The following is a 21,009-nucleotide window of genomic DNA, read 5'->3' as shown; positions in this document are numbered from 1 at the left end:
TGGAATTCTCAACAATGGGGGAGCCCAAAGATCATCTAGTCCAACCCCCGGAAATGCAGGAATATGCAGCTGCCATAAACAGGGATTGAACCTGCAGCCTTGGCTTTACCAGCACCACTCTTTAACCAAGTGAGCTATCGGGCCTTTACCTGTTGGAACTCCCCCCCACTACCATATTTTTCGCTCTATAAGACGCACCAGACCATAAGACGCACCTAGCTTTTGGAGGAGGAAAACAAGAAAAAAATATATTCTGAATCTCAGAAGCCAGGACAGCAAGAGGGATCGCTGCGCAGTGAAAGCAGCAATCCCTCTTGCTGTTCTGGCTTCTGGGATACAGCGGCGTAGCGTGGGTTGTCAGCACCCGGGGCAAGGCAAGTAATTTGCGCCCCTAACCCCTAACCTGCCGCCGTTGCCAGTTTCTTCTTGCTGCTGCCTGGGCTGGGGTATTTACGGTAAGGTAGCCACGGTGGCGGCGGCGGGTCCGTGTCAGGTGAGCTGAGGTGAGTTGCCGCTGGCGCTGCCGCCCAAACGACGCCGCTTGCCCGGAGGAGGAGGGCAGAGAGGCGAGGAAAATGCAACATGGCCCAGCAGCTGCAGCAGCAGCAGCGGGGCTGTGAGGAGGGGCTGCCTGGCGCGTCCTCCGCGGCCCTGACGCGCGGGGATCGCGGCGAGCGCTGAGAGCTACTGCCTGCCGGACGCCTTCAGCCCGGACGCGCGCACAGCTCGTCGGTTCCGCGAGACATGGGGCTCTGCTACAGCCTGCGCCCGAGGCTCTTCGGCGACTCCGGAGGCAGCGATCGCCCCCCCAGATGCTGCGTCCGGTGCGTCCGGCCCCCCAGCACCCCCCACGCTATGCCACTGCTGGGATAGCTGCGCAGCCTGCATTCGCTCCATAAGACGCACACACATTTCCCGTTACTTTTTAGGAGAGAAAAAGTAAGTCTTATAGAGCAAAAAATACGGTAAATGTTAGGCAGGTGACCTTCGTCTTTCAAGAAGCCTTCAGAAATCCCAAGGGCATTCGCGGAAGTGGGAAAATTTGGAGAAGGCAAGAGAAGCGTGAAAAGGATTTTAAAATTATTATTACGGTTGTAAAAAGGTAAAAGGAATATTGAACAAACCACTTTTCAGTCCTTGAATGGGGCAGGAGGGAAGGGATGCCTTCTTCGCTGAAAGTCCCTGGAATAAAAAGAACAGGATAAGAGGGGAAGCAGCCCGAGAATGTCTGATGGGTTTGGCCAGAAATAGAGATGGAAGATCATGAATTAAATACACGGCCATCTCTCTCCCCTGTCTGGTCTCCAAAGTTCGACTCGGGTAATTTTCAGTCTCTTTCCTAGACTAATGGAAATTTGACTTGATTGTATTTTTATGCCGCATTTCATAGAATTATAGAATTATAGAGTTGGAAGGGACCATGAGAGTCATCTACTCCAGCCCTCTGCAATGCAGGAATCTCGAACCCATGACCTTGGAGGTTAAGAGCCTCATGCTCTGCCGACCGAATCCTGAAGCAGTTTACGAGCAACAAATACCGTATTTTTTGTTCTATAAGACTCACTTTTTCCCTCCTAAAAAGTAAGGGGAAATGTGTGTGCGTCTTATGGAGCGAATGCAGGCTGCGCAGCTATCCCAGAAGCCAGAACAGCAAGAGGGATCGCTGCTTTCTCTGCACAGTGATCCCTCTTGCTGTTCTGGCTTCTGGGATTCAGAATATTTTTTTTTATTGTTTTCCTCCTCCGAAAACTAGGTGCGTCTTGTGGTCTGGTGCGTCTTATAGAGCGAAAAATACGGTAATAATTACAGAATGAAAATTTTTAGTTACAGGTAGGTAGCCGTGTTGGTCTGCCGTAGTTGAAACAAAATAAAAAAATTCCTTCCAGTAGCACCTTAGAGACCAAATAAGTTTGTTATTGGTATAAGCTTTCGTGTGCATGCACACTTCTGAAGCTCATTATTATATTATATTATATTATATTATATTATATTATATTATATTATATTATATTATATTATTATATTTATATTATTAACCACATTAACAGAACAGCAACTAAAAAAAGCTAAGCACCGTCAAGTTCAGACAAACACTCTCCACACCCCAATGACTCATAATCTTTCATATTATATTACAAATTTGTTTATTTGGTTTTCAGATGAAAGTTTTACAATCACATATCCAATATACAACATGCAAACAAGATTCCAAAGAATCTCCTGAACTTCCTTCCTCCCCTTTGTGGGTCCTATTGTTAATCATTTCCTCCTGCACCTTTTATGATAATCGAAATCTTTTACATCTCCATTATGTCAAAAATTCACCATTAAACTACAAGTTTTATTCCAGTCCAACTAACGATAGTAGCTGTTTACAATGGTTTTTAAGATAAATTATAATCCCCCCCCCCCATTCCTTATTAAAATTTTGGTCTTGCTGGTTTCTGATTCTTCTGGTCATTTTTGCCATCAACTCGTTCTGCCATTCTTCTCTGTTTGGGACTTTATCTTCCTCCCATCTCTGGGCCAATAACATCTGCACAGCTGTGGTCACATATATAAACAGTCTTTTCTGATCCCCACAACAACGCTGTGAGGTAGGTTCAGCTGAGATGTGGCGGCAGACCCCCAAGTCGCCCGTGAGCTTCCTTGAACTTTGGACTCCCAGCTCCTAGTCCAGTGCTCTAACCACTGCACAACCCTGCCAATGACCCCTGACAAAGGGAAAGCCGTGACAAGGGAGCCCTGCTCCCTCCCTGAGCCTTCTTTTCTTGCCCGGTTGAGAATTTGACAAGCAAAGGAAGCAAGACGGCTTGTTGTGGGGAGCAATTAGGGAGGTGTCAACCCGCAGCCACGTCCCCCAACATGCCTCCCCACTGCTGCCGCCCGCCTGCCAGGCGCACCTTCCTTCTGCCATCGCAGCTGCTTTCCTGACAGGTTAAGAGTCTCTCGCCGCCTGCTTTTCACCAGGAGCTTTTTGGCAGCTCTGCTAAATGGAGGCCTCAGCTGACAACCAAAGGTGAGTCTTTCTCCGGGAAAAGCCAGAAGCCAATTAACCTGCGGAGAGGGATGGAGGGACAACAAGCAAGCAGGGCAGGAGACAGCAGTCTGGTGTGTGTGTGTGTGTGTGTGTGTGTGTAGAGGGAGTGGGGAGAGATGCAGCATTGAAAAACACCTGGATGATATCAACCTGTAGGCACACAAACAACAGAAAGGCGTTTTCTTCTGGCATTGGCACCCGCTTGGCTGCAGGGGTTGGCAGAAGGAGGTGCCATCCAAATGTTTTGGGGACTCCGCTCTGGATTTGTCCAGGGTTTAGGTAAAGGTAAAGGGACCCCTGACCATTAGGTCCAGTCGTGGCCAGTTGTGGTGCTCATCTCGCTTTATTGGCCGAGGGAGCCGGCGTACAGCTTCCGGGTCATGTGGCCAGCATGACGAAGCCGCTTCTGGGAACCAGAGCAGTGCATGGAAACACCGTTTACCTTCCTGCTGGAGCAGTACCTATTTATCTACTTGTACTTTGAGGTTCTTTCAGACTGCTAGGTTGACAGGAGCAGGGACCGAGCAACGGGAGCTCACCCTGTCACGGGGATTCGAACCGCTGACCTTCTGATCGGCAAGTCCTAGGCTCTGTGGCTTAACCCACAGCACCACCCGCGTCCCTATTGATACAAAGCTGGCAAAAAATTGGTTTTCTCTGATGAGGTGCTCTTGCCCGAGACCCAATGACTTGGTGGTGAAATACTTGGGACTGTGCTACTCCTAAAATGAAAGAAGCTCAACAAAGGCTGGTTGGAACAAAATGGCATTGGTGAGGGCATCAGGGAAGGGGCAAGGTGGGAGCACCACACAGCCTTGGCATGAATGCAAAGGCAGTCATCTCTTATGTCCCACCCTTCAGATGCTGGAGTACAAGCTCCTTAGCAGATCTTCTTGCAGAAACAGGGCTTCTTTTATGGTGGGATTCACTTGCCACCTGCCTGCGTTGTGATGGCTATGATACCCACCGCTCCCTCGAGCTCCCTTCCTCCTTGCCCCGACATGGCAGGCAGGCAGGCATCCTTCCTAATCTTCCAGGAGCCCTTTCGCACGGCGGGGACCGTCAGGCGCATGATAGACTCGAATCGCCCAGGCAGTGCCATCCATCAACCGCTCTCGGGACAGCTGTCAGCAAGGCTAATCAGCAGGAAGGAGATTTCCACTCCTGACATCCCTGCTGGCTTCAGAGGCTTCTGGGACAGCCGGTTTGCTCGCCGGGTCTTGAGGAAACAAAGACGACTGCTGACAGGGAGGAACATCTGACAGGGAGCCACGTCGGATGTGGCGCAGCTCCGGGGCACGAAGATACCAGTGCCTGCCTCCCCGCGTCCTTTCCAGTCCGCTCTCCTCAGCTTCTTCCCTTTCTGTTATTAAAGGAGGCAGCAGAGTGGAATCACATGCACCCTAACCTGTACTCATTTGTTTAGTAACTGCATTTATTCCCTACTTTTTCCTCCAAACAGCTCAAACTAGCCTGTACAGTGGTACCTCAGGTTAAGTACTTAATTCGTTCCGGAGGTCTGTACGTAACCTGAAACTGTTCTTAACCTGAAGCACCACTTTAGCTAATGGGGCCTCCCGCTGCTGCCGCGCCGCCGGAGCACGATTTCTGTTCTCATCCTGAAGCAAAGTTCAGAATTAGTGAAGGTACTTGTGGCGTATGCCTCCTAGGAAAGGGTTAAAATGGGTGTGACGTGATTGACCAGTGAGAATGCAAGGGGGGAATAAAAGTTAGAGTGGGAGGTTTTGAAAGTCAGTTGAGTTGAGTTGAGTTGGTTGAGGTTTGGGAGTTGAAGAAGGAAGAGGGAGGTTTAGTTGTGGGTTGGAAGAGTTGTATTGTGAGAGAGTGAGAGGAATTGTTAGGTGGAGTCAGATAGATAGTTGGAATAATCAGTTTGGAGTTGTTAGGAACTAAGAATAAGAAACTGCCAAGTAAAATTAACTGTAACCATAAGCTTGTTCCTGCATTTAAAAATAAACTTGATTATTTGTTTATGTTAACAACTGACTGGACTCCGTGTGTCCCCGTGAGATACGGGGTAGTGGCAGCGGAAAAAGCAATCGCAGTGGCGGCACAGGGTCAATAGACCGTCAAACGTTCGGGGGGGCCCTGTGTGTGATTGCCACAGTACTTCTCTACGTCAACTGAGCTTATTCCACCAACTCCTGAAGGATAATGGAACTATTTGAACAGTTTCCAAGAGCTGCCGGTCAGTGGGAGGACATCAGTTTTTCATGCAGGAAGCCCCACATTTGAACCCCACCATCTCAAGGCTGAGAAGGCCCTATTCATGAAAACTTGGAGACACACTGGCAATCCTGAGCTGGGTGGACCAGCGGTCTGATTCAGTGTAAACCATGTGGACTGGAATCTTGCTTGATCTTTGGGGGGAGAGTCCTAGTGTCAGGTGCTGTTGCGGTTGCACAAGAGTAACCAGGCAGAACTCCAACCTGTGTTTTACAGGCTTTATTTTGGTGCAAAACTATTTACAGTGAGGGATGCGGGTGGCGCTGTGGGTTAAACCACAGAGCCTAGGGCTTGCCGATCAGAAGGTCGGCAGTTCGAATCCCCGAGACGGGGTGAGTTCCCATTGTTCGGTCCCTGCTCCTGCCAACCTAGCAGTTCAAAAGCACGTCAAAGTTCAAGTAGATAAATAGGGAAGGTAAACGGTGTTTCTGTGTGCTGCTCTGGTTCGCCAGAAGCGGCTTAGTCCTGCTGGCCACATGACCCGGAAGCTGTACGCCGGCTCCCTCGGCCAATAAAGCAAGATGAGCGCCACAACCCCAGAGCCAGCCACGACTGGACCTAATAGTCAGGGGTCCCTTTAGCTTTACCTTATTTACAGTGAAGATCATCATAAGTTCATGTCTGGCTCAATCGCTAGCAGAATCCGGGAGTGGTCTGTTTTTGTACCTCCCACAACATAAAAGTTTCATCCTTTTTCGCTCCTTCCTGCACCTCAAACTACTGCACATGATGGGTGATGGCAGGGGCATGCTTCCCTCCTCTCCGGCTTGCTCAAGTGCGATGTTAAGGCTCTCCCTAGCATCCCCTGGTCCTTGCACCTCTTCTCCACTGGAGGTGGGGCTTTCCTCCTCGCTGGAAGAGGAACTGCTTCGCAAGATTTTCGGAGGCTCCCTGTAACACAACTGATCAAATTTGCAGATGACACCAAACTGGGAGGGGTGGCTAACACCCCAGAGGACAGGATCACACTTCAAAATGACCTTGACAGATTAGAGAACTGGGCCAAAACAAACAAGATGAATTTTAACAGGGAGAAATGTAAAGTATTGCACTTGGGCAAAAAAAATGAGAGGCACAAATACAAGATGGGTGACACCTGGCTTGAGAGCAGTACATGTGAAAAGGATCTAGGAGTCTTGGTTGACCACAAACTTGACATGAGCCAACAGTGTGACGCGGCAGCTAAAAAAGCCAATGCAATTCTGGGCTGCATCAATAGGAGTATAGCATCTAGATCAAGGGAAGTAATAGTGCCACTGTATTCTGCTCTGGTCAGACCTCACCTGGAGTACTGTGTCCAGTTCTGGGCACCACAGTTCAAGAAGGACACTGACAAACTGGAACGTGTCCAGAGGAGGGCAACCAAAATGGTCAAAGGCCTGGAAACGATGCCTTATGAGGAACGGCTAAGGGAGCTGGGCATGTTTAGCCTGGAGAAGAGGAGGTTAAGGGGTGATATGATAGCCATGTTCAAATATATAAAAGGATGTCACATAGAGGAGGGAGAAAGGTTGTTTTCTGCTGCTCCAGAGAAGCGGACACGGAGCAATGGATCCAAACTACAAGAAAGAAGATTCCACCTAAACATTAGGAAGAACTTCCTGTTTGACAGTGGAATTTGCTGCCAAGGAGTGTGGTGGAGTCTCCTTCTTTGGAGGTCTTTAAGCAGAGGCTTGACAACCATATGTCAGGAGTGCTCTGATGGTGTTTCCTGCTTGGCAGGGGGTTGGACTCGATGGCCCTTGTGGTCTCTTCCAACTCTATGATTCTATGATTCTAACTGCCCCTCTATCTCTCGCCTCTGAGCCAATGGCAGTTCCCTAGCTAGATCGACCAATAGCCTGACCTAGGCTGAAGGCAACTGGGATGGGGAAGGAAGAGCACAAAATTAAAATGGTATAGAACTCCGGCACAACTGGCGTATATAGGGAAAGGGTTTAGTCCCAAATGCTGGCATTGTGGTCAGGAAAAAGGACTATATTCACACATGTGGTGGGAATGTAATCTGGTTAAGGAATATTGGCAAAAGATTATAAAGGTAATTTCTGGATTATTTCAAATAAACATAGAAGTTAATAGGGGTTTGTTATTTTCGGGAATACTGGGAAATAAAGTAAAAAGTAATAAGCAAGAGTTGTACAAGATTATGATTCTAGCTGGAATGGCAGTTATTGCTTTGGGATGGGAAAAAAAGGCCAAATGGAATATGGAAAAATGGAATGATTATGTTTTTGAATACGTACAATCAGAAATATTCACACAGATAGTGTCAGAGGATAGATGGGAAAACAAATGCCAAAGAATCACAAATAAATGGGCTTTTTACAGGGACTGGATAGAAAGAGGGGAGGTAAAGGTAAAGGTACCCCTGCCCGTACGGGCCAGTCTTGACAGACTCTGGGGTTGCGCGCCCATCTCACTTAAGAGGCCAGGGGCCAGCGCTGTCCGGAGACACTTCCGGGTCACGTGGCCAGCGTGACATCGCTGCTCTGGCGAGCCAGAGCCGCACACGGAAACGCCGTTTACCTTCCCGCTGGTAAGCGGTCCCTATTTATCTACTTGCACCCGGAGGTGCTTTCGAACTGCTAGGTTGGCAGGCGCTGGGACCGAGCAGCGGGAGCGCACCCCGCCGCAGGGATTCGAACCGCCGACCTTTCGATCGGCAAGCCCTAGGCGCTGAGGCTTTAACCCACAGCGCCACCTGCGTCCCAGAAAGAGGGGAAGCCAACCCTAAATACAAGCTCGAATGAACAGACTGTGTACATGGATAAAGATATGAAGAAGGAAGGACAGACGGGGGGGGGGAGGGTTGGAGTGGGGAGGGAGGGAGGGGAAAAAAAGAAGAAGAAAAAGATAAACCGGATGGTATTTTGAATGGATTTTGTTATGTAAACCCTTTTCCAGAAACCATATATATTAATGCTATGTAGGTATGCATTGTAGTATGAATGAATTGTGTTTTGTATTCTTTGTTTATGGAATATATATAATAATGTTATGTTACTAAGCAAATTTAATAAAACAGTTAAATTTTTCTCGTTGGCACAAAGGTGGCACGGCTTTGCTCAGTCTGACTTCTTGACCGTTGTTGACAAACAAGATGCCACCATCGTCTGCATTGCAACGACCAAGAGGCTTTTCCCGTTTCACGTCCTGCCTTGCGAGCCTGTTCCACACCTGCCGGCTGCAATTGCTTTGCTTGGCCTACATATCTCTTTCGTGTCTGATTTATTAGAGAGGTTGTGCCAGTTGCCAACGCTCCGGAACCGAAACACCCATCAAAGGTTTAAGAGCCTAAACGGGTGTTAATTAGCTCAGCGGGGAAGCCATAGTTTCAAATGAGGTTTATCTCCGAAACTACTATTAAGTTTGACAATGCAAAGCGATAAATTCTGGGGCTTTAATTCGAGCCTTGCCTAGTCAAACAGATTAGGGCTCTTATCCTGCGGCTTATGTGTAAATAACCGTCAACTTCAGTGCTGATTTGATGAGATAAAGGACTCTAATTGGAGCAGAGATGGGTAGGCTAGATGGTCTTTTAGTCTCCTGAAACTATATCATTCTCTGCAGCTTGAGTGGGATGTTCTTGTTGTTTAGTCATATAGGCTCGTGACAGGAGAGAGCCAGCAGGAAATGACACCAAGGAAGCTGGAGTTAACTCTTTACTAGCAATTGTTGCTGTTGTTTAGTCATTTAGTCATGTCCAACTCTTTGTGACCCCCTGGACCAGAGCACGCCAGGCACTTCTGTCTTCCACTGCCTCCCCCAGTTTGGTCAAACTCATGCTGGTAGCTTCGCGAACACTATCCCACCATCTCATCCTCTGTCGTCCCCTTCTCCTTGTGCCCTCCATCTTTCCCAACATCAGGGTCTTTTCCAGGGAGTCTTCTCTTCTCATGAGGTGGCCAAAGTACTGGAGCCTCAGCTTCAGGATCTGTCCTTCTAGTGAGCTCTCAGGGCTGATTTCCTTCAGAATGGAGAGGTTTGATCTTCTTGCAGTCCATGGGACTCTCAAGAGTCTCCTCCAGCACCATGAGTGGGATAGAGACAGTAATTGATTTGGCCCCAATGTGGATAGCTGCTGCTAATGTATGTGTTTATCATTTTACATTGCAATGTGGTCCGTCTCAGCACACACTGTGTTTTGGGGCAACCCCGAAATTCCTTGGATATTTAGCAGAGATTCCTGACAAATATTAATAGTGAGTGTCACACTTCCTTGAACGCCATACACATGCTAAGAGCAGCAACCTGGACTTGGGCTCTGACCTGTGTGAGGAGGCCTAAAGGTCCATTGAGAACAGAGGTAGAGGGCCCGGAAATCAACCAGCAATAAAACTCAAAGCTCCCAATGTCTCGGGAGTCCATGAACCAGGGACCCCTGACTTGGGACTCCAGAGTCTGTACGCACTGAGGAACTGAACAGATCCACACCAGGAACCTGCACCCCTTTTAACTCAGCCAATGAGCCTGGAGGGGATCTGCAGAGATGAGGAGGACTGGAAGCAAAGAGGTCTACTCTTTTAAGGCCACAGAAGGGGCGGAGCCTAGGAGGGGTGATCTGGATCTGGGAGCATAAAGAGCTTCAGGCCTCGCCTACACTTCCATTTACTCCACAGCTTCCCCCCTGAGAAAACCAGCAGTTTAGCATAGGGTTACCCTGTTTCCCGGGGACAGTCCGTGGATTTGCAAATCTGTCCACTGAGCCTAGGGCTTGCCAATCAGAAGGTTGGTAGTTCGAATCCCCACGACAGGGTGAGCTCCCGTTGCTCGGTCCCTGCTCCTGCCAACCTAGCAGTTCAAAAGCACATCAAAGTGCAAGTAGATAAATAGGTACCGCTCCAGCAGGAAGGTAAACGGCATTTCCGTGTGCTGCTCTGGTTTCGCCAGAAGCGGCTTAGTCACATGACCCAGAAAAACTGTCTGCGGACAAACGCCGGCTCCCTTGGCCTGTAAAGTGAGATGAGTGCCACAACCCGAGTCGTTCGCGACTGGATTTAACTGTCAGGGGTCCTTTACCTTTAGCCCTGAGTGCTCACTGGAAGGACAGATCCTGAAGCTGAGGCTCCAAGACTTTGGCCACCTCATGAGAAGAGAAGACTCCCTGGAAAAGACCCTGATGTTGGGAAAGATGGAGGGCATAAGGAGAAGGGGACGACAGAGGACGAGATGGTGGGACAGTGTTCTTGAAGCTACAAACATGAGTTTGACCCAACTGCGGGAGGCAATGGAAGACAGGGGTGCCTGGTGTGCTCTGGTCCAGGGGATCACGAAGAGTCGGACACGACTAAACAACAAATAGTTGGACAAGTCTGGAACTGTCCTTGGTGCTGCAGGCACTGGGCTGCGCCTGGCTGCTCACTCAGAGCTGTCCATGGTCCTGCCTTGTTCTGTCAGCTTCCAGGCAAGGCCTGAACAGAATGAAGTGGCATGGTCCACCATTCCTTGCAGTATGTAGCCACAAGGTTGTGTTGGAAAGTGCATGTCCCCATTGCAAGACAGCGGGGAGGCAAAACATGCAGTCAGGTTCATGTCTGTTTCCCAGTGGGGCATCTGGCTGGCCACTGTGACAACAGGATACTGGCCTGATCCAGCCACCAAGATCTTCTTACATTCTGGTTGATGTTTCTCTTCGCTGCTTCTGAGTTCAGGGAAAGTGGCTTATGGATATTGAAAACAAATTAAAACGAAATAGAATGCATTATTCTGGATTTATTGTCCCAGGGGGACATGTTGGGTGTCATAGATCGCTCATAATTTCCCCTCATACCATAACCCCTGTCAAAGAGGTGGGGCTCCCCCCCCCCATTTTGTTTTATTTACCCTATTTTTTGCTCTATAGGACACACCAGACCATAGGAAGCACCTTGTTTTAGAGGGGGAGAACAGGGAAAAAAAATTCTCCCCCTCTCTGCTCAATGCCCCTTCAGCGAAGAGGTAGGAGAAATGGACCCCCTTCCATTTCTCCTCCCGTTTCGCACAGAGGGGGAAAGCTGAGCAGCGCCTCTCCAGTAAAGCGAAGCCTGGAGAGTGAGAGGGATCTGTGTGCACCGATCCCTCTCACTCTCCAGGCTTCAGGCAGCTATCTGCAAGCCTTTGGAGTGCAGTGGGAACTCCTGCCGCACTCCAAAGGCCGCCGAGACCATATAACACCGGTCTTGAAAGACCTACATTGGCTCCCAGTATGTTTCCGAGCACAATTCAAAGGGTTGGTGCTGATCTTGAAAGCCCTAAACGGCCTCGGTCCAGTATACCTGAAGGAGCGTCTCCACCCCTATCATTCTGCCCGGACGCTGAGGTCCAGTGCCGAGGGCCTTCTGGTGGTTCCCTCACTGCGAGAAGCAAAGCGACAGGGAACCAGGCAGAAGGCCTTCTCGGTAGTGGCCCCCGCCCTGTGGAACGCCCTCCCGTCAGATGTCAAAGCGATAAATAACTACCTGACATTCAGAAGACATCTTAAGGCAGCACTGTTCAGGGAAGTTTTTAACGTGTGATATTTTACTGTATTTTTGGTTTTTATGGAAGCCGCCCAGAGTGGCTGGGGAGGCCCAGCCAGATGGGCGGGGTATAAATAATAAATTATTATTATTATTATTATTATTATTATTATTATTATTATTGCTGCCTGAAGCCTCTGGAGCACAGCAGGAGTTCTCACTGCGCTCCGGGGGCTTCAGTGAAAGCAACGCGAAGCATCCGGAGTGTGGGGGGAGCTCTCCGTCTGCGCTTCGGAGGCTTTGTGTTGCTATCGCTGAAGCCAAGGAGCCTGCATTCGCTCCGTAAGACGCACACACATTTCCCCTTAATTTTTGAAGGGGAAAAGGTGTGTCTTATAGAGCGAAAAATACGGTATGTATTTTTTTCCTGCCTTTTTCTCCAGGGAGCTCAAGGTGGTGTGCATGGGTTGTCCTCGTCCTCATTTAACCCCCCCCCCCACACATCAACCCTGTGAGGAAGGTTAGGCCAAGATGGTCAAGCGGAGATTCGAACCCTGGTCCCTCAGGTCCTCCTGTGATGCTCTAACCACTATGCCGCGCTGGCTCTCAAAGGGGAAGATAATGCAATTGATTCTTACAGAGCAATTGATGCATGCCTTCTCAGAAGTAAGCCCCACGGGATTTAATGGGGCTTGCTCGTGGGCAAGTGTGCCGAGGATTAAGTGCAGCCTTGCGGGAATTAAACCTGAAAAAGGCAGTGGCGGGGGGGGAGGGGGGAGAACCTGCTTGAGCGGTGAGCGTTGAAAATGGACTGGAATGGAGCATGAAGCTGCATTGTGATGGGGTGCTATTAAAGGTTGCTTTGGCGTTTACGGAAAGTGGAAGAGAGATAAGGAGGTTTCACTGGGCTGCTCTGCCGCTCATCCCTTGGCGATAATTTCTGCTGATAGGGGCTGCAATGCAGGCGTGCCAGAACCTTATTTCCTCCGCTGAGCTTTGGGGATCTGTATCTGTCCATGCCCCTTCATGGATCACTGCCTTGCCGTGGCGAAGGGACTTGAAGAACTCAGAGAAGCTATGAACTATGCCGAGCAGGGCACCAAAGATGAACAGGTCATAGTGGAGAGTTTTGACCAAACGTGATCCACCTGGAGGAGGAATCGGCAAGCCACTCCAGTATCCCTGCCAAGAAAACTCCATGGACAAAGACAACAGGCATATAAAAGTTATGACGCTGGAAGATGAGCCCCTCAGGTCGGAAGGCGTCCAACATGCTACTGGGGAAGAGCGGAGGGCAAGTACAAGTAGATCCAGAGCTGATGAAGCGGCTGGGCCAAAGCCGAAAGGACGCTCAGTTGCGGATATGCCTGGAAGCGAAAGGAAAGTCCAATGCTGTAAAGAAAAATATTGCATAGGAACCTGGAATGTAAGAACCATGAACCTGGGTAAGTTGGAGGTGGTCAAAAATGAGATGGCAAGAATAAATATTGACATCCTGGGCATCAGTGAACTAAAATGGACGGGAATGGGTGAATTCAGTTCGGATGACCATCATATCTACTACTGTGGGCAAGAAACCCGTAAAAGAAATGGAGTGGCCCTCATAGTCAACAAAAGAGTGGCAAAAGCTGTACTGGGATGCAATCTCAAAAATGATAGAATGATCTCGATACGAATCCAAGGCAGACCTTTTAACATCACAGTAATCCAAGTTTATGCACCAACTACTGGTGCTGAAGAAACTGAAATTGACCAATTCTATGAAGACTTACAACACCTTATAGAAGTGACACCAAAGAAGGATGTTCTTCTCATTATAGGGGATTGGAATGCTAAAGTAGGGAGTCAAGAGATAAAAGGAACAACTGGCAAGTTTGGCCTTGGAGATCAAAACGAAGCAGGGCAAAGGCTAATAGAGTTCTGTCAAGAGAACAAGCTGGTCATCACAAACACGCTTTTCCAACAACACAAGAGACGACTCTACACATGGACATCACCAGATGGGCAGCATCGAAATCAGATTGATTATATTCTCTGCAGCCAAAGATGGAGAAGCTCTATACAGTCAGCAAAAACAAGACCTGGAGCTGACTGTGGCTCAGATCATCAGCTTCTTATAGCAAAATTCAAGCTTAAACTGAAGAAAGTAGGAAAAACCCCTGGGCCGGTAAGATACAATCTAAGTCAAATCCCTTATGAATACACAGTGGAAGTGAGGAACAGGTTTAAGGATTTAGATTTGGTGGACAGAGTGCCTGAAGAACTATGGATGGAGGCTCGTAACATTATACAGGAGGCAGCAACGAAAACCATCCCAATGAAAAGGAAATGCAAGAAAGCAAAGTGGCTGTCCAATGAGGCCTTACAAATAGCGGGGGAGAGAAGGCAAGCAAAATGCAAGGGAGATCGTGAAACATACAGGAAATTGAATGCAGATTTCCAAAGAATAGCAAGGAGAGACAAGAAGACCTTCTTAAACAAGCAATGCAAAGAAATAGAGGAAAGCAATAGAATGGGAAGAACCAGAGATCTGTTCAAGAAAATTGGAGATATGAAAGGAACATTTCGTACAAAGATTTCCATAATAAAGGACAAAAGTGGAAAGGACCTAACAGAAGCAGAAGACATCAAGAAGAGGTGGCAAGAATACACAGAGGAATTATACCAGAAAGAAACGGATGTCTCATATACCCCAGGTAGTGTGGTTGCTGACCTTGAGCCAGACATCCTGGAGAGTGAAGTCAAATGGGCCTTAGAAAGCACTGCAAATAACAAGGCCAGTGGAAGTGATGGTATTCCAGCTGAACTATTTAAAATTTTAAAAGATGATGCTGTTAAGGTGCTACACTCAATATGCCAGCAAGTTTGGAAAACTCAGCAGTGGCCAGAAGATTGGAGAAGATCAGTCTACATCCCAATCCCAAAGAAGGGCAGTGCCAAAGAATGCTCCAACTATCGCACAATTGCACTAATTTCTCACGCTAGCAAGGTTATGCTTAAAATTCTACAAGGAAGGCTCAAGCAGTATGTGGACCGAGAACTCCCAGAAGTGCAAGCTGGATTTAGAAGAGGCAGAGGAACCAGAGACCAAATTGCAAACATGCGCTGGATTATGGAGAAAGCTAGAGAGTTCCAGAAAGACATTTACTTCTGCTTCATTGACTATGCAAAAGCCTTTGACTGTGTCGACCATGGCAAACTATGGCAAGTTCTTAAAGAAATGGGAGTGCCTGATCACCTCATCTGTCTCCTGAGAAATCTGTATGTGGGACAAGAAGCTACAGTTAGAACTGGATATGGAACAACTGACTGGTTCAAAATTGGGAAAGGAGTACGACAAGGCTGCATTTTGTCTCCCTGCTTATTTAACTTATATGCAGAATTCATCATGCGAAAGACTGGGCTGGATGAATCCCTAGCCGGAATTAAGATTGCCGGAAGAAATATCAACAACCTCAGATATGCAGATGACACAACCTTGATGGCAGAAAGTGAGGAGGAATTAAAGAACCTTTTATTGAGGGTGAAAGAGGAGAGTGCAAAATATGGTCTGAAGCTCAACATCAAAAAAACGAAGATCATGGCTACTGGTCCCATCACCTCCTGGCAAATAGAAGGGGAAGAAATGGAGGCAGTGAGAGATTTTACTTTCTTGGGCTCCATGATCACTGCAGATGGTGACAGCAGCCATGAAATTAAAAGACGCCTGCTTCTTGGGAGAAGGGCAATGACAGGCCTAGACAGCATCTTGAGAAGTAGAGACATCACCTTGCCAACAAAGGTCCGTATAGTTAAAGCTATGGTTTTCCCAGTAGTGATGTATGGAAGTGAGAGCTGGACCATAAAGAAGGCTGATCGCCGAAGAATTGATGCTTTTGAATTATGGTGCTGGAGGAGACTCTTGAGAGTCCCATGGACTGCAAGAAGATCAAACCTCTCCATTCTGAAGGAAATCAGCCCTGAGTGCTCACTGGAAGGACAGATTGTGAAGCTGAGGCTCCAGTACTTTGGCCACCTCATGAGAAGAGAAGACTCCCTGGAGAAGACCCTGATGTTGGGAAAGATGGAGGGCACAAGGAGAAGGGGGCGACAGAGGACGAGATGGTTGGATAGTGTTTTCGAGGTTACCAGCATGAGTCTGACCAAACTGCGGGGGGCAGTGGAGGACAGGAGTGCCTGGCGTTCTCTGGTCCATGGGGTCACGAAGAGTCGGACACGACTAAACGACTAAACAACAACAACAATCTGTCCATGTGTAAATAAAACAGGTGTATGGATTTCGCTCAGTGCTGCATCGATCCTGAATGTTTAAAAGGGAGTAGGAGAGTTTGTCATAAGAGTGTTTGCAGAGGTGGGGGGGGGGGACAGAGGGGACGGGGACAGATCCTTAGCAAGGGGGGGGCAGCAAACCTAAGTTAAGGCCATCCCCAAACAGAGATTGTTGTTGTCACGGTCCGGTTCATGGACAATTGAAGTCCCGGCTGGGGACGTCAGGACCGGGGGCAAGATGGCGGGGTGGGAGCAGGAACGGGAGTCCAGAAGCAAGGAAGCCAAGGGTCTGAGGGTCAGGAAGCCAGGAGTCACAAAGTCAGGGGCCTGAGGATCAAGAAGCAAGGAGTCACGAAGTCAGGGGTCCAAAGATCAAGAAGCAAGGAGTCAGGAAGTCAGGGGTCTGAGGATCAAGAAGCAAGGAGTCACGAAGTCAGGGGTCCGAGGATCAAGAAGCAAGGAGTCATGAAGTCAGGGGTCCGAGGATCAAGAAGCAAGGAGTCACGAAGTCAAGGGTCCGAGGATCAAGAAGCAAGGAGTCACCAAGTCAGGGGTCTGAGGATCAAGAAGCAAGGAGTCACGAAGTCAGGGGTCCGAGGATCAAGAAGCAGGGAGTCCCGAAGTCAGGGGTCCGAGGATCAAGAAGCAAGGAGTCACGAAGTCAGGGGTCCGAGGATCAAGAAGCAAGGAGTCACGAAGTCAGGGGTCTGAGGATCAAGAAGCAAGGAGTCACGAAGTCAGGGGTCCGAGGATCAAGAAGCAAGGAGTCACGAAGTCAGGGGTCCGAGGATCAAGAAGCAAGGAGTCACGAAGTCAGGGGTCCAAGGATCAAGAAGCAGGGAGTCACGAAGTCAGGGGTCCGAGGATCAAGAAGCAAGGAGTCACGAAGTCAGGGGTCCGAGAATCAAGAAGCAAGGAGTTACGAAGTCAAGGGTCCGAGGATCGAGGATCAAGAAGCAAGGAGTCAAATGCGGCAAGGCAGGAAACGTGTTGCTGTGGCAAAGAGCTGAAGGGAAATGCTGACCTTATATCCCTTCCCGTCTCTTGCCACCAGGTGCAGCGAGTTACCAAGCGGCCTCACCTGTGCGGCCACACCTTGCGTCTTCAAAACAAACTTAGGAAGGCCCCAGTCCTGCGAAGCCCTACTGGCCACAGGGCCCGGCTCCTGCACGCACTCCTGACAGTTGTGGGATGGCTGGATGCTGAGGAGTGGTGGGAGGCGCTAGTTGGGGACCCCCCCAAGGGAAGAAGGTTCAGAGTCAGGGGTGGGACGACAATGAGTGCTCAGAGGGAAGAGAGGGAGAAGACTGGGAGGAGGAGGTGTTGGAAGCTGAAGAGGCAACAGGGCTTAGTGAGCAGGGAGAGTGTGTGGCAGAGAGCAGTCCAGACTCAGAGCCAGGAGAGGAGACAGAGATGAGGCAGGCTGTTGAAGGAGCCCGGGAGTCTCCCGCTCCTGCTGGGGCCAGATGCAGTCTCCAATTGCTTGGAAAATATCCTGGAGAGGAGGGGAATTAGGCAACTGTGGTACGGCGGGAACCTTCAGTCGCCACAACTGCCTCACAGGGGCAAGGCTTACCAGGACGAGTTGCTGTGCTCGATAGGCCTGGTCTCCTGAGTCCACCATGTCCCCTTGAACAAAGAGTTAACTTCAGTGACGCCGGGTGGTTTACTGCCAAGCTGCTCCTGACGGTGGCGTAGCGTGGGTTGTCAGCACCCGGGGCAAGGCAAGTAATTTGCGCCCCTAACCCCTAACCTGCTGCTGCTGCCAGCTTCTTTTTGCTGCTGCCTGGGCTGGTCAGGTGTGGTTCTCTCCCGCGCTCAGCGCTGCGCTGGGCGGCTGCTGCACTGTCCCTCCCCCAGATAGTCCCTCCCTCACTCTCTCTCCGCTCCGCACTGCAACGCACGCCTGGCACCCTCCCCCTCCACAGTGGGCGGCGACCCGGCAGCTCGGATCGGATTCGCACAGCCAGCACTGCAGTGAGAGAGAGAGAGAGAGTGAGCCAGGTAGGGGCAGAGAGCTGCGAGCGCCCCCCCCCCAAAAATGTTGCGCCCGGTGCGGCTGGCCCCCCCTGCACCCCCCACGCTACGCCACTGGCTCCCGACTCCTGCCCCTGACAGGAGGTAGCAGATTCGGCCTCCAAAGGAGTAGGCCATAGCCATTGCTCCAACCACCACAGCAGCAGTGGGTGATGCATTCCTTGAGACTGGATCTGCTTCCCTGGGGATCCCGCCACCGAAGGCACTTGCCAAAAACTTGTTCGTGGCTGGGCCACCCCTGATGCTGACGGGGTCTCACCTGAAACACGATGCAATCGGACAATCCCGTTAGAAACACAGCAGACTCAGGTCAAGGGTTTGAGGAACAATGTCTTTGAAAGCTGGTGGGATGCCAGAAAAGATTTTTGCTGGTTTCCAAATGCACCTCTCTCTCTCTCTCTCTATATATATATATATATCTAGGACTTTCATGTTTTCAAGGCTGATCCCATGTTGGTGGGGTCTAAAGCCCAGAACACATCTTTGTTTTGCTTTTACAACCGCGAAAACATGCGCGCCAAACTCTGCTCCCAATTTACTCAGGCTATTGTAGCGTCGCAGCTGAAAACCCTGTTGCCTGCGAAGTCTATCTCCTTCCTTTCTCTGCCTCTTTTTAAGCTTAAATTTCTTTTGGACCTAGTGATAACATAAATGTTGGATGAGGGGAGAGAGGGGGAGATCCAGGAGAGAGGGAAATGAATGGCACCTTCACAGAGCCTCTGCTTCCCTCTCGCCGACACAATACCCACTTGCTAGAATAGAGCTTTTTTCTCGCTGGCTTAGACACACAAACGCCGTTGCCGTGCAAAGTTTCCCAATACAAAATTGGCACCCAGCGGACAATCCGTTGGGTTTAAACGCTTCCTTTGTTATAACAAACTCAGTAGCAGCTGAGAATGTATTTTTTCCCCTCCCCTCCCTTCTTTTTTTTTGGGGGGGGGAATGGAGGCTTTTTGTAAAGGCAGCCTGTGCTGATTTTTCTTAGGCTCACTCCAGCCATAGAGGGGAGGGTGCGATGCAAACACTTTCTCCTGTTCCACTCGACCCCTCTCTCTGTGGCACCCCAGCAGCGACAGCCCCAGTACTTTAAAAATTTAGGAGAGAGTATTGCAAAGCAGGGGTGGGACAGCCCATTGTGAGGAAGAGAGGCGAGCTTAGTCCCACATTAGGTACAGGGGATCCATTCAATTCAGTTTATGCTGAAAGGCAAACCTCTCTCATTTGTACTTCTGAAGCAAACACAAATGCAGACGCCGTTCCAAATTTGCACCTCTCTGAATTTTGCAGTGCATCTCTTCAGCTGAGGTAAAGGTAAAGGGACCCCTGACCGTTAGGTCCAGTCGTGGCCGACTCTGGGGTTGTGGGGCTCATCTCGCTTTATTGGCCGAGGGAGCCGGCATACAGCTTCCGGGTCATGTGGCCAGCAGGACTGAGCTGCTTCTGGCGAACCAGAGCAGCGCACGGAAACGCCGTTTACCTTCCAACCAGAGCGGTACCTATCTACTTGCACTTTTTTGGGTGCTTTCAAACCGCTAGGTTGGCAGGAGCTGGGACCAAGCAACAGGAGCTCACCCCATTGCGAGGATTCGAACCGCCGACCTCCTGATCGGCAAGCCCAAGAGGCTCAGTGGTTTAGACCGCAGCGCTACCCGCGTCCAAACTGTATAGGAAGGAAGCAGGAAATAGCTGATGGTTCCCACCCCAAAGACTGCTTCAGGTCTGGGCGAATCATAAAAAGGTAAAGGGACCCCTGACTATTAGGTCCAGTCGTGACCGACTCTGGGGTTGCGGCACTCATCTCGCTTTACTGGCCGAGGGAGCCGGCGTACAGCTTCCGGGTCATGTGGCCAGCATGACTAAGCCACTTCTGGCAAACCAGAGCAGCGCACAGAAACGCCGTTTACCTTCCCGCCAGAGCGGTACCTATTTATCTACTTGCACTTTGAGGTGCTTTTGAACTGCTAGGTTGGCAGGAGCAGGGACCGAGCAACGGGAGCTCACCCCATCACAGGGATTCGAACCGCCAGACTTCTGATCAGCAAGTCCTAGGCTCTGTGGTTTAACCCACAGCGCCACCCGCGTCCCTGCAAATCGTTTAGAGGCGGCTTAAAAAAAAAAGCGGTATATAATTTTTGCCAAATAAACAAACAGCAAGAAAATAATTCTGTACAGCACCATCAGGCCACTTACATCCTCACAGGAGAATTAATGCTCACCAGCAGATATTTTTCTTCCAAGAATTCTGCTCTGGTTTTCTCCCTCCGAATCTCCAACACCCACACAGCCTCCAATTCTAACCCTGCGTAGGGTTTGTGATATATCGTGTGTAAAAATAGATTATATATGTATTCTTTGGAAAACACGCACTTACAAGCGAGGGGGAGGGAGAATATATTCTGCACATCACATTTATCTTTACAACTTCTTACCATCCTTTGTCAGTTGACACTTATTAACCCTCCTCCAGGCTCATTATCTCAGGGCAAGAGATAAACAAGAAAGGCCTTTGCGCTGTCAAGCTGAGAGTTTGCTCTGGCACTGGGGCAACACTTGGGGCAGCGAGTGGCAGGTTTCTCTGTGCCCACCTCCCCCAACTCATTGCCCCCCTCCCAAACCCCCTCCTTATTCACAACTCTTTCTTTTCAAACAATAACAATTTCGGCTGTGCCCAACCAAAGTCTACTTGCGGTGAAGCCGTTGAAATGAACGGTCTGAAGTTAGTCGTGCCCATGAATGGCAATTAGTCTGCTCTTAGAAGGACTGACATTGGACACAACCCTTTCTTTATTTTAAAGAATAAAACAGAAATAGGCATCTGTTAAGGGACGTGGGTTAAACCTCAATGCCTAGGACTTGCCGATCGCATGGTCGGCGGTTCGAATACACGCGGCGGGGTGAGCTCCTGTCGTTCGGTCCCAGCTCCTGCCCACCTAGCAGTTCAAAAGCACCCTTAAGTGCAAGTAGATAAATAGGTACCGC

The 21,009-nt window shown here is 49.6% G+C and overlaps 1 long non-coding RNA gene across 1 annotated transcript in view; it reads left to right on the top strand.

Annotated features, from left to right (window-relative positions):
* LOC307207307 overlaps positions 1–17,163 on the top strand; it is a 114,253-nt gene extending 97,090 nt beyond the window's left edge. The window contains exons 2-3 of the long non-coding RNA XR_013834629.1: positions 16,630–16,721; positions 16,958–17,163. This is a non-coding gene — a long non-coding RNA (uncharacterized lncRNA). The remainder of the gene's footprint in view (positions 1–16,629; positions 16,722–16,957) is intronic.
* Positions 17,164–21,009: the final 3,846 nt, after the last annotated feature.

Source organism: Podarcis cretensis (assembly GCF_951804945.1).
Source record: "Podarcis cretensis genome assembly, chromosome: 18".
Classification (NCBI taxonomy): Eukaryota; Metazoa; Chordata; class Lepidosauria; order Squamata; family Lacertidae; genus Podarcis; species Podarcis cretensis.
This window is presented reverse-complemented; position numbering and strand designations above follow the sequence as displayed.